We start from the raw sequence: 13330 nt of genomic DNA on the forward strand, positions 1-13330 counted from the left end.
TGACACTAAAGGAAACACTCGTCACTCGTCACAGGAAGGTCCTGACGAGTCTTTTTGACACATCTGATTTAATGATGTTTCCTTTCTTCCTCCCTCGGATCGTCCTGCTGATTATCTTGTACAAACAAGATCATGTAATTTTGAGAAGTTTAAAATCCCATCCGGATCAGTGCCCCGGAGCCACATCCACCTCCCCGAAAGGTTAATCCCGTCCAAAATAGGGCTTAAAGGATAATTCTGCTTTATTTCAACCTGGTGGGTTTCCCATTAGTGAGGCTATTGTGTCTCTGTGAGTTTGTGCTCTGCTTCTCCGCCGAGAGGCCGGGGGGGAAACGAGGAGCCACACAAAACATTACAGTGTGTGAACAGAGAGTCTCGGGGAAGCATTTAAAATAAATGTGCACTAATCCAGCTTTTTACAGTCCACACACCACAGACCTGAACACAGTGACCAGCTGCCACTGACGTCCAATCCAGCTCCGTGTCAGGCGCACCAGCACCAAAGCACCAAACGGGCCGGCGGGCCTGACGGTAACAGGAAGCACACGTGCTAACTCCACTCCGTGAAGCTCGTCATCGACTCTTTTTGAAGCCGTTTGAATTTTGTGTCAAATGAGTCATTTAAAGAACGCTTGTAAAAAAAGGTTCAAGACTGGAAGTTTGTACACGTTTCAACACTCCTGGATCTTTATGAAGGAATGGGCTTATATGGATGCTATTAACAAAGAGGCTCCACCCACCTGCTGTTCAAATGTTCTGTTTGAGGGGCAGCCAATCAGAAGAGAGTTGTCTTGGAACTGGGTGGAGCTAAAGCTGCTGGTTTGAGACAGGATAAATGTTTGTTTGCACTAAGAGTGGGAGAAAGGAGGATTAGTTTAAAATGTGAACGGCTAAAAAGTCCCAGGACAAGAATATGGAACCAAAATACTTCAGGTACAGGAGAAGCCCGAGGCGTGGGCTGAAGGTAACCTCACATCTGCTTCTGTTTTCATCAGCTGCTGAGTAAAAATACTTGAATGTACTTTTATTATTCTTGCTGAAAGCATTTTATAACTTTATGCCAACTGAAGGGCATTGCACACCGAGCGTGTGGTGCATCTTTCCTGCAGTGACGAGCTGTTGCTACACGAGAAAAGGAAGAAACAGATTCTGGTTCATCCAGATCTCAGCAGCAGGGAGGGTTTGTGTAAAGCGCTGCGTCTGAGGGAAAACACGATTTTAAAGTTTCTTTGTAAGGTTGTTTTGTATTTTCAGTACTCCTGCTTTTTTTGAGCTACGAGCACACTTGTTTCCAAACGCAGTCGTCTGATTGGTCAGATCTGTTTATTCAGATCCAAAAAACTGAAAGAAAAAAAGTCAAGCTTGAGCTAAAATAATAAACAGCATCCTGTGTAGGGATGGGTACCGGTATCCGGTGCCATGATGGCACCGGTTCTGACATAAACGGTAGTAACCAGACCGAAAAGCAGCGCACATTTCGGTGCTTTATTTTTTCCTGAGCTGTGATACACTTTAGATTCTAGCCAATCATTTTACGTTTCCGAGGATAGTAGGCGGGTCCAGGTACGTACGTTCTTTTAGAGCAGAGCTACAGATTAAAAATGCCCAAGGCGAAGCGGTCAAAGTCTGGCTGTACTTCACAGCAAAAGATGCAAACTCAGCAGCTGCAACAAGTGCTTTAAGCTGATACTGTGATGCTGTCAAAGGAGGTAACACCTCAAATCTGATGAAACACCTGGCGACGCATAGCGTTTTTTTTAAAAGCCGAGAAATGCGCCGTATTTGATAGCTTGCTGCGAGACCTCACACCGAGCACATCTACTGCGGGTGGGTTGCCTGTTATCGGACCCGGAGTTAGCAACATCCCCCAAAAACCCGAAGAGGAGAGTCCTGGCCCCTAGCCCTGCCAGTGTAGCAGAAATGATGATGATGATGATGCAGCAGCAGCCGTTCTTCTCTGCGTGAGTAGCTTAATGTTGTTCGTGTGTAATTTACGTTGAGTAGGCTAACCACGTTATTACATACATACATACATAGCGTGTTGTGTTTTTCCATTGTTTAAGCTGCTTCCAGCCAAGAATGATACCATATATGCCCCATAGCTGCAGAAAAGGCTAACATTGTTATCTTTTTACAAAAAAAACCAGCTGAACATGAGAGGTTTTTGGACAAAGTTTGTGTTCTTGATTCTTTAAGCACCGGTTTAGGCACCGTTTAAGCACCGGCACCGTTTCAAAAGTACCGGTTTGGATAAAACCTAAACGATACCCATCCCTAGTCCTGTGACAGTGGCAGGTCTGTGTGAACGGCGGCAATAAGAATACGTGAGTCGGAAATGTTTTTAATGCACAAATTTCTGATGTGCAGCTAACGTGCCCGCTAAGCCCACAGCCCAGACCTCAGACGAGGCTGGGCATACCCGGGATTTATTTGTCAGGAAAAGACTTTTTATTCTGCGTTTGTTCTTCACAGGGTCGTCGTAACTCCGTCACAACCGACTTTTAAAAATGATGCGGTGGATGTGCACAGAGGAGGAACGTTTTAACGGAAACCTCACGAGCTGCTTTACTTCCACAAACTTTGCTCGAAGTGTTTCCTGCAGCTGCGACGTCTGGGGAAATGCTGATTGTGACAGCTGTGAGTCAACGTGTTAATTATTGGGATGTTAAAATGCTACACAACACCGTTGGAGGCGCGACGAATTCCTGTTAATTTTACAGCTAAAACACTCTGAGCCACCTTTCAGTCGCTTCTACACGGCTGACTCTTTTATTTCTCAGAATAAAAAAATGCCCAAAAGTATGAGGACACACTTTTTTATCCAACTGAATCTTGGCCTTGGGCTATTTTCCAAGGTTCAGACTAAGCCCATCAGTTCCAGTGAGAGCTAGGCTCCTCCATACTATTGTGTGTGAGTCTCGAGGGTAAAGACCTCTCACATTTATTATGTTTTTCTTGTAATCCTTTTTTTTGTTGTTAAGTGTGCCACTGCTGTGGTTTTGGCTGCTCTGACAGTCAGTCGGCCACTTTCAGTCGGATACGTGAACGGAGAGGACTGCCTGCTCTCGGCTGGAGCAGCTGCTTCAAGTGAGTTCAAGTACCGTCAAGCCTGACACACAAGTGGTAAAAAGGGACGAGGGACACCCCCACGTGCATCGAAGTGGGGAGCTGTGTCCTGCTGATCTATATTCCCATCCCCACAAACGCACCCGCCGTGGGCAGAGCCTGAAAGACTCAGTCAGAAGCTCGTCTGGGATCTCCCTACGTGCGTGGAGCGCGGTGGCTTTAATCTGATGTTCAACAAGTGGTGCACAATTTCACTGACGGCACAAAAACGTGGGCACCGGCCCGGCCTCGGAGCTCCGCGGCCACCGAGGTGACGTCAGCTGCGACGAGGACTTCCGTTATCCCGCGCGCTGCAGACGTGCAGGCTGGTTCACGGAGCGCTGCGGGTGAAACGTTTCGTTGTGTCGACGGACGGTGAGGTCGGGGATGGACGACGGTCAAAGGGACTGGTGGACGCTCCCTCATCGAGGTGACTTTACCTCAGTGCTTTAAATGATTCATAATAAATTCAGGGTTCGTGTAGCGTCTCCACAATAACCGCACAGATGTGTGGAGAGATCCCTCATCATCATCATCACCATGAAAGAGAGATGGATGGTTACAGGGTCTCTGTGTTACGATGTGAATGAGGAGATACACATCCTGGTGTCCACATACTTCCGGCCCAACTCTCACCCTCTCCGTCTTCTCCCTTTGCTTTCATCCCGTTTTTCCTGCTTTCCTTTTCCTCATCGAGTCTCTGCGTCTCCTCTCTTCATCCTACAGTTTTCACCCCTGCGCTACTTTCCTCCCCCTCCCTCCTCTCGCTCTGCCTCCATCTCTGTGAAAGGAGGTCCGTTACACAATTGCATCGAGGCTATTGAGGTCTTCAGCGCACAAAGACTGCATTCAAACCTCTGTGCTATATTCAGGGAGCCGGCTCAGCACAGTCGCACTAACCATCTGCTGTGTGTGTTTACAGTGTGTGTGTGTGTGTGACCTCTCTCACCTGAATACAAATCCAATTCAAATCAGCAATGAACCGAAATCCGCAGGGTCAAAACTTTTGAAACAATTGTGATGGAGGATTGTTCAGCGTTCACAGGAAGCTGCATGGCTGGGAAACTGGGTGCAGCGCTCCTTTAACTTATGCACGTGTACACACACACACACACAGACACACACACACTCTCTCTTTTCAATCCTGTATTTACATCTGCGAGGCGAACTCTCAGAATCTTGTTTCTGACCTCAGATCTCAAAAATAAAACCTTCCCTGAAGCTGCCAGACCTCACAACTAGAGTAAACCCTTATCTCTCTCTCACACACTCACACACACACAGACACACAAACACACACACACACACTCAGGCAGAGCCATGTGGGTCTATTTGGGTCAGTGCTGAAATGAAAGTGTTGTCACAGGAACAGAGAATTACACCAGCTCGGATTCTGTGTGTGTGTTCATATATATCGATGTGTGTGTATACGTGTAGCCCGGTGTGTATACATGTGCGTTGCTGCCCCTGTCAGCGGCGCTCCTCTTGTCGGGCCACGTTTGGACACGAGCGTCAGCGTTCCTCCTCTCGAGCTGTCACGTTTATTCTCGGCTGTATACCTTTATGTTCCCGTGTCGTATTAACCTATATTAACACCGCAAAGCGGCGTACAGCAACCGCCTGACTCCTCTGCATCAAAGCTGCCGCAGCTGTTTGAGTCTGTCACTTCTAACTAGACTAACGTGTTTTCCTTTACATTCCCTGCGCGCCGCCGGGTCGCCGGAGCGAGATGCAAACTCCCCTGTGTAATGTCTGAGAGTTTGAAGAGTGGCTCTCTGCCTGCATTAGGAGGCAGATCCGTGTGCAGATGTGAGCGCTGCGGCGACGTTATATAATGTTCTCAGAATTTAGCGTTAGCCTCGGCGGGGCAGCAGACGGGCGCGGATCGACGCGCCGAGACAAACAGGCGCCAGTTTGCAGCTTAAAGTGGCAACGCGTCAGTTTTAATGCCGTTTATGAAGATTCGTTCCAGTACGTCAAGGGTGTCAAACGTACGGCCCGGGGTTTAAAACTGGCCTGTCGAACGCCTCAATCCGGCCCACTGAAAGGACTGTGTGGTTTGTGGAGTGGATCACGTCACGAGCCACAGGTCTGAGTCACAGTTTTACCGTCTCCGTTTTTATCTGTGAGGATGACAAAAGAATTACACCTGGACTGTTGGCCCAGCCTCCACCTCTGTCCAGGAACTGCCTGCACACTCGCATCGGACGATCCAGGACCCCTGCACCAGCATAGGGTCAGCAGGTCCAAGGACTTCGCCCTGATACCTGATGGCAGTGAGGGCGGACCATCACCAACCACCACCAGACCATGTGCTGGAACGATGCTGGGCAGCATTTCTCCAGACACATCTGTCACATCTGTCACATGTGCTCAGGCTGAACCTGTTTCTATGGTAAATGCCACTCAGGCTCCACGGTGCCGGGCAGAGAGCACAGCGCCCCCTAGAGGATGTGGGGCCCTCAGGACACCCTCATGAAGTCTGCCCCTTCTGCTACTTAACTGACCGGATCAATATCCCAGAAGTTTACCTGACATGACCCTGTCCTCGGATTAAAAAGCGCTCTTTTGAATTCACTGCTCTAAAAATTACGTTTCAAGGGCTGTTTTTCTATCATCGTTTCAAAATCCCATCATCTAGAAAACTCCTTGAGAGTTTGAGAGTAAATATCTGTGAATGTGGGCTCGGGTTAACGCCGATCCCTGAAACATGTGGACGTCTGACAGCAGGCTTGGAGGCCTGCAGAAACCACAGTTTCAACCATGAGGCTGTTTTATTACAGTTTCTCGTATATTCTGCAGAATTTTAATCTTATTTTAATCTTATTAAAGCTTGAATATGTTTCAGCGAGATATTCCCCAGGTGTGACACCATGCACCAAAGCCAAAAATTGTCAAGGTGTTGTCTCTCATTTCCCCCATTATGAATTTTTTTAAATGCTCGTATTTATGAACGACAGCCAAAATTTTGTTTCAGAAGTAGAAAACGTTTTATTCCGGTTTCCTCATCGTCACAGCCCAGCAAGGAGTTTCATCCTGGCCAAGAACAGAGGACGCGTGAGTCCTTCCTTCTTCCAGGCAAATCAGGTGGGACACATTTGATGACACAAAAACATCCACTACAGTCCACACTCCATTTTAACACCACAATTCAGTTTTTAGAGGCTTTATTATCTTGCCTAAGGACACGCGATAAACAGTTCAGCAGTGCTGGTTCTACAGTCTGTCGTGGCCCCGGGCAAAAACTCACAGGGGGCCCTTCAGCCGGGCTTCATCACATCAATCATCTGACACCAGCGAGGACAGCAGCAGTCCTGTAACACTATACTACACCAATACTCTGGTTCATTTCAGCAGCAATGCTCAAAGGTAACCAACGTCACCATCATGAGATACTCGTGGAAGTTGTTCAAGCGTCTCTCCGTCACGTCTAAGGCTGAATTAGCAGCGTGCAGTCTCTCTCCATCCTCCTGCTCTTCCTGTTCTTTAACTCAAACGAGGAGATCTCTTCTTTCTCACTGATGGACGGATGAATTTACTAAGGAGGTGCTGTGTCGGTGTCTTTGCCCGTGTTGGGTTTGACTAAGCCTCCATCACACCGCCTACAGACCACTTGGTGACCCCTGGTAACCTTCAGTCACTGTTGAGACAGATTTCATCCCCTGTAAAGAGGACACAGCTCCAAAAACCCATCATTACTGCTGCTGTCGAACGTGCTCTGCTGACCTGTCTGCAAACACTCGCCAACAGACCACCGAGTGACATTTGGAAGACTGGGAAAAATAGAAACGGAGACGATTCACCTTCAAAGTGAAAGTTGTGCCTTACTGTTGAAACCAACATGTTTCTAAAGGTGCCGCTTTTACTCTGAAGACAAACATTTCCAGCGCGGTTCAGGATCTGAGCTCCATCAGATTTATCAGTCTCGACTCAGGAGACCAAAAACCTGAAGCAAAGACTGAAACACCACCCAATGAGACAAACACCTCCCTGAAACACCAGCTCACACGGTCTTACTTGGGTTACTCACGCCCACATCAGGTCTGAACCATTTAAAAATTAATAAACCTTTAATAGATCCCCTGCAGTATTTGGCTCTGGCTCTAAACTCACAGATTAACCAGGACTGCTGAGTCCCATCGTGCAAATCAGTGTTTCTATTTCTGAGATAACAGTTAAAATCAACAATAAAACAGTAAAAAATAATACTGAACCAGTGAAACGATAAACCTCTAATGATCATTACAACAAAGAAATCAAACATTGTGTCTGATACATTTCTGTTACATCTGAAAATCAGAAATGAGCTGAAATTAGAGCGCAGACATCTTTAATGTGTAAGAGGATCTTGTTTGACGGCGTTTCTGTTAGAAACTCGGAGACACGCTCAGGTAAAAGGTAAACGCAGCCTTTCTTACTTTAAGAGGATTCGTTGTAGGGCGACAAAGTGAAAACAAAATGTTCTGTGGAACATCTTCATCATCTTGTTTAGTGGAAAATAAGATATCAAACGCCTCCATCAGAGCTGCGTGAGCGTCTCATTCACTCAGCCTTCAGTGTTAATGGAAGACGATGGTTATTTATGTTAGGTCAACAATAATAATAAAAAGGATTCATGGATACAGGTGGAGGTGATGGAGGACTGAGCGTGAAACTAGCGTACGCTCTGACCATGAAGTCCATCTCGTGGAAAAACCGCTGGTCCTGCAGCCTCCACCTCAGGATGGCGGGGGTAACATGGAGACCCAGAGCTGAACACCAACCAACACCTCGGTTGTACACCACCAAAACATGGGGGTAGGGTCGGAACAATGAGGCTAATGTGGAAATGCCCTAAACCTGCATTCTGTCTGAAGACCACCGGATGGCGACAGCTGTGAGTACAAAGGCTTCCTGACTGGAAGAAGTTATAAAAAACGTCTCGGTCAGCTCTGGAAACAGATGTCTGCTGAGCTCGTGAGCTCAGGACTCGATACGCGTCAATAAAAAGTCTGGTTTATATTTCCTGGTCATCAGAAGAACTCCTCTCGCGTCAAAAACAGGACTTCACACCAGCGGGTGGCGTCACGGTCGCCACGTTCATGGGATACGAGCTTAGCATGGAGTCTTCTCCAAGCTACTTCCTGTCTCTTCTAAAATCTGCCCCTCAGACGGCATTCATAAGCTCCTTCTCCATTTCTGGTGTTTGGTGAAGAGCTTTTCCCACCAAAGTTGAAATATTTTAACTCAAGCAAACACAGACTCAACTCTGTTACTTCATAAACTCACCTGACTGGACCTTGAAAATATTGCATCGCCTTAAAAATTCGCTTCTCGGTCGACATCAATGTCCTGGGGAGAGGTGATAGTTACTTCCTGTATCCTTCAGTGACTTCAACTGATGAAAGGAAATAACTGCTGATGATGCAAATGTGTAGGTCCGAAATACGACTGATGACATCAAAGGATTCTGTCGACTATAAGACAGCAGGTTACCAAGGCAACGAAAGCCCGTAATGTCTGAATCGCTTCATCGTTTGTTTTAAATGTAATTCTCCAACAGCAGCACACGGAAACTAGCCGAGGTCCAAAATATTTTATTCTTACGTTTCCTAAAAACTTTAACAATAAAAAGTCGTTTGTCTTTAGGGTGAAAAAGTCGCCACTAGGGCAGGGCAATATGGCCAAAAATATTTATCACGATATATTTGAAAATTTGCGATAACAATAAAACTGACGATATAATTGATGCGAGACAAAATACTTTACAGCTCCACAACTTTATTAATGCAAATTAGTGCACCGTCGATTTTTGAGAAAATGAAAGGCTTTTAACCCTTTAAGGCCTACCATAGAACCAAGTCCGCCAGAGCTTATATTATATGTTTACATGCTGTGGAGCCATTTTTGGGAGTATTTCAAGTTGCTATACATCAATACAACCATTATAGCCTAAAGTTTAATAATATGTCTGCATTAAGTGCATAGTAATTACATAAATTGCAAAAAAGTGCAATAAACTACAAAAAAATTTAAAATCGTTTTTGTTTTTTTAACATATATTTCTAGTTAGAGAAATTTAAGAGGCTTATCCCTCAAAACTGTAAATACAAAAAAGTTGCACAAAATAGTTTCCCACCACAGGAAATTTATTTTGAGTGTCTTCATAGTTTTATTTTTGAAATACACCAATTTTTATATACTGCAGGAAAAATGAAAATAAATATTATAATGCAAATTTGCAAAAAAGCAGCATCTGCATCAAAATAAACTATTTCCAGCAGTGCAATATGAGTCCTAAGCATCCCAGAAACGACACAGAAAGTCATAAAGTCAAACATGACTTTTAAAAACACCAGTATAGGCTCATGAGGCCCTGATGTTAAAAAAACTACATTTCCGCGAAAATGACGTCACTTCCGGTTTCGGGCAGGTCATGGCGGACATGCGATAGTTCGCGCTGATGGACGTAGGAAGTGTTACAAACAGCTGATCGGATCAGCAAAGCGTGTTTCTGGAATATTATGTTTTTGTTGCTGCAAGTGCTTTTTATGCAGTTTTTGCAAAGTTATATGTGGAAGGAAACTGTGACCGAGGACAAGCTGATGGCATAAGATGTAAGTACAACTCCTCCAGTTTCATATGCAAAAAAAATGACTGCGCTAGCTCACGTGGTTGCAGAGCTACCGAGATTTAAAAATAGTTAAGCAAAACGGAGCGTGCTGCTCTGACCGGTTTTTAAGGGTTAAGAGCGCCTTATAGTCCGAAAAATACGGTAATAACGACAGCTCGCTTGCATGCTCTACAAAAAATGTGCTTCGGTTTGTATCTGATGGACAAAACTTAAGTTGCACCATTTTTACAAACCAATTCTGGTTCATTCAATGATCCGCTTTCGCGCTTCTCGTTCTCTGTCGCCGCCGTGCTCTTTCTACCGTGTGCGTATGAGAACAATGCGTTTTACCCATATTCTATCGCGATATTTCCTTTTCTAATCATTGCCTAACATTATACCGGTCTTACCATAAAATGGCCCAGCTCTAGTTCCCCCCGTCACCAACGGGTCAGATTTCACAGGTCACACCCCGCCGCGAGTCTTCACCTCACATTTGGCAGTCAGGTAAAGTCAGGTGTGTTTGCAGTTTTTGCATCAGAAACTATTCAATAAACTAGATTTTTTTCAAACATAACTGAGAGACATTTCAGACAGTGAAGTTACGATGCTGAAGAGCTGCGGGAAATTGTCAGTTAAATGAACAATACTGTGCACCGATTTTAATAATTAGATAATAGTTTTAGTCATTTTGAAGTAAAAAATATTTTCCAGCTCCTGTGATAATAAACCGACTTGTTTCCTATTAAATTAGTAATAAATCAATTCAAATAAATTAAAAGATAAAAAGCAAACCTGCAGAATAGTCTCTGGATTCAGGCTGTTTTCCTGTGACGATGACCTGGTGTTTGCTTTCTGGAGGACTTTTTCACATTTCTGAGACGAAACGATCAATGAGGTCTCCGGAGAACCGATCATCCAATTAATTAGATGTAAAAAAAAAAAGAAGTGTGAAACAATAAATTACTCGTCTGTCTGAGGCTGCTGTTCGTCTGTGCAGGTGTTTCTATTTTTTGGTGTGTGATCACAGCATAAAGACGCTTTAGTCTGAATCCCAAAAATAAAAAGCAAAGCATATGACACACACACACACACACACACACACACACACACACGCAGCCTTATGATGATTTACAGGACATAAGTTCCTCCATTGATCACCAACAGAGACAGCCTGACTTCAGGTGCTTTAATGAAACATAAAACAAACCATAGAGGAACGTTTTCAAAGAGTATTTGATCAGAGCGGGAGACATTTAACCAAATCCCCAAATATAGAGAAGTCACAGCTGCAGTATGGGACAGATAATCCTGTAAAACCTCTAAAAATCAGCGAGTTCAGCAGGCGGCAGAGTAAATATGTGTGTGTGTGAGAGTCTGCACTTCTGTGTGTTGCTTTTCTGCTGTTTCTGACACCTTCTGCAGCGCCGCAGCCTGTCAGATGTCTCGTTTTCAGATACTCTGACAGATTGGGATGTTAAAACTGTGATTTCAGCCTGGTTACATCAACCCCCAACTCCTCCTCCTCCTCCCCCATCTAACAGCGCAGGAATCAGCAGCAGCCATTAAAGATGTTGTCAGAGGGAATTATAGCGTGTCCTCCGAGCGCTCAGGATGTCTCCTCCTCCTCCTCCTCTGCGGCTCACCTGGAGGAGCTGTGGGAGCTACAGGAGGAGGTCAGGTGGTGTTTGTCGTTGGGTTTGCTGTACTTTCAGTTTACATTTGTCCCGTGAACAGGACTGACAAAGGCGTGTCTGCTTTAAAAGCCGAGCGACGCCGTTTTAAGCGACTGTGACAGAGCAGGTTCGGGGTCAGGCTGAGACTCACCTCCCTGTGTGTCAGAAAATTTCACGTCAATTTGATGCGGGCGACTTTTTTTCTCGCTCTGACGAGAATACATTAACACGGTTTCATCAGTGATTATTTCTAATCTCCTCAGATTGTTTGAGATGTTATTTATTTGGAGGGAAATTGAACAAACTGGCAGGTTTATGTCTCAGACTGGAACAAGTCAACAAACAGCAGCAGAATTAAGCAGCAGAGACGAACACGCCTGAAATCTGCTTCCGTTTCTGCTCATTTCTTTTCCTTTTGGCTAATTCTTCCATCCATGTTTCACTGATTAAAACACTGAATATCTTTCAGTTTAAACACAAAAAAGTCTGAGGTTCTCCAAGTTCAGAAAAGCTCCTGCTTCCAGTACAGACAAAGATTTACTCTGATATTCAATAAATCCTGAAAACAGTAAACATCTAAACCACTGCAGGTATAAGCAGTTTGTTTTAAGATTTAAAGCATATTAAAGGGTAATTCAGTTCAGTTTTATTTCTACAGCATCAAATCATGACAACAGTCGACTCAAGGTGCTTTATATCCGGTCTTTAAGTTTGACGTCACTAGCCGTGTCTGGGCCTAAACTCCGCTGCAGGTCCATATATCAAACGATCACTGTGGCATTACTGAGAGTTGAAAACTGTCTAAAGTCTTTCATCTTTAATAAAATGATCAGCGTTCTGCTCTACCAGGTGTAACAATTGAGTTTAACATCCAGGCATCCATGAAAACGGAATTTATGACATTTAACGGAGTTAGAAGTTAGCAGGAAGTTAGCTCGCTAGGTTCTATCTAAATACAATATAGCATGTCCTGACTGCGGGGTTTTGGAAACAAATTAAAACGTACAGCTCTGTTATCACTTCCAACATAAATGAAGACAGAAAACTAAACAGCAGTGACGTTTGTAGGGTTACTGGAGTTTGACTAGCTGGTATATAATGATGTGCTACGTGACCGCTAGCGACACAGCTATGTTAGCATAATATAAACAAGCTAATTTTTTTTCCACTCGATAAAAGTTAACGTGAGTGTTCTCGGTGGTCAGGAACAAATGTAATCGCATGGCAGGATGCTGTAAACGGACCAAACTTCAGCCAGGAGAACAACTGAGATAATCCATCCACAATACGAGGTTAGTCATTCATATACTGCTGCATGGGCTGGGCTGTAGCTACATGCTAAGGTTTTAAAAACTGAGCTTAAATAAATGATTAGCGGTAATAAAAGCAGAGGGAGGTCAACAGTGATCACTGACTGTTTTAGGAGCTTTTTGAGATTAAATAGAAGAAAATACAAAACATTAAACATGTTAACAACACAAAAGCCGTATTAAACGCAGACTACGTTAGGCCCGGAAGTAGGATTTGTCACGTCATCACTTAACGACCAGATTGTAAGGTAAGAACCACAAAATAATACAGAGAAAACCCAACAATCATATGACCCCCTATGAGCAAGCACTTTGGCGACAGTGGGAAGGAAAAACTCCCCTTTAACAGGAAGAAACCTCCGGCAGAACCAGGCTCGGGGAGGGGCGGGGCCATCTACGGTGACCGGTTTGGGGGCGGGGCAGGATAAAGACAGGCTGTGGAGGATTTCCATATAAAATCAGTAAAAAGGTTCCCACCTGGTTTCCTCAGAATCAGGAGAACCAGAAATAAGGTGATATTATTAGCGGAGAACAAAATGATCTATATAAATACATCTGTAATGATAAACAGACCACATCCCCTCACAACTGATGAATCGCCAAACACAGTTCTTTATATAAATATACTGACTTAGACCCACTCACCA

General features: G+C 44.6%; 1 protein-coding gene across 1 annotated transcript in view; it reads left to right on the forward strand.

The window, feature by feature from the left end:
* The window catches only part of LOC146492540 (zinc fingers and homeoboxes protein 1-like), a 42559-nt gene extending 29507 nt beyond the window's left edge, over positions 1 to 13052 (forward strand). Inside the window, exon 8 of the mRNA XM_085149194.1 lies at positions 1 to 13052. This exon is cut by the window's left edge and continues 18836 nt beyond it. The gene's annotated coding sequence lies outside the window, so the exon portion shown is untranslated.
* Positions 13053 to 13330: the final 278 nt, after the last annotated feature.

This window comes from Neolamprologus multifasciatus, chromosome 22 (genome assembly GCF_963576455.1).
Source record: "Neolamprologus multifasciatus chromosome 22, fNeoMul1.2, whole genome shotgun sequence".
Lineage (NCBI taxonomy): Eukaryota > Metazoa > Chordata > Actinopteri > Cichliformes > Cichlidae > Neolamprologus > Neolamprologus multifasciatus.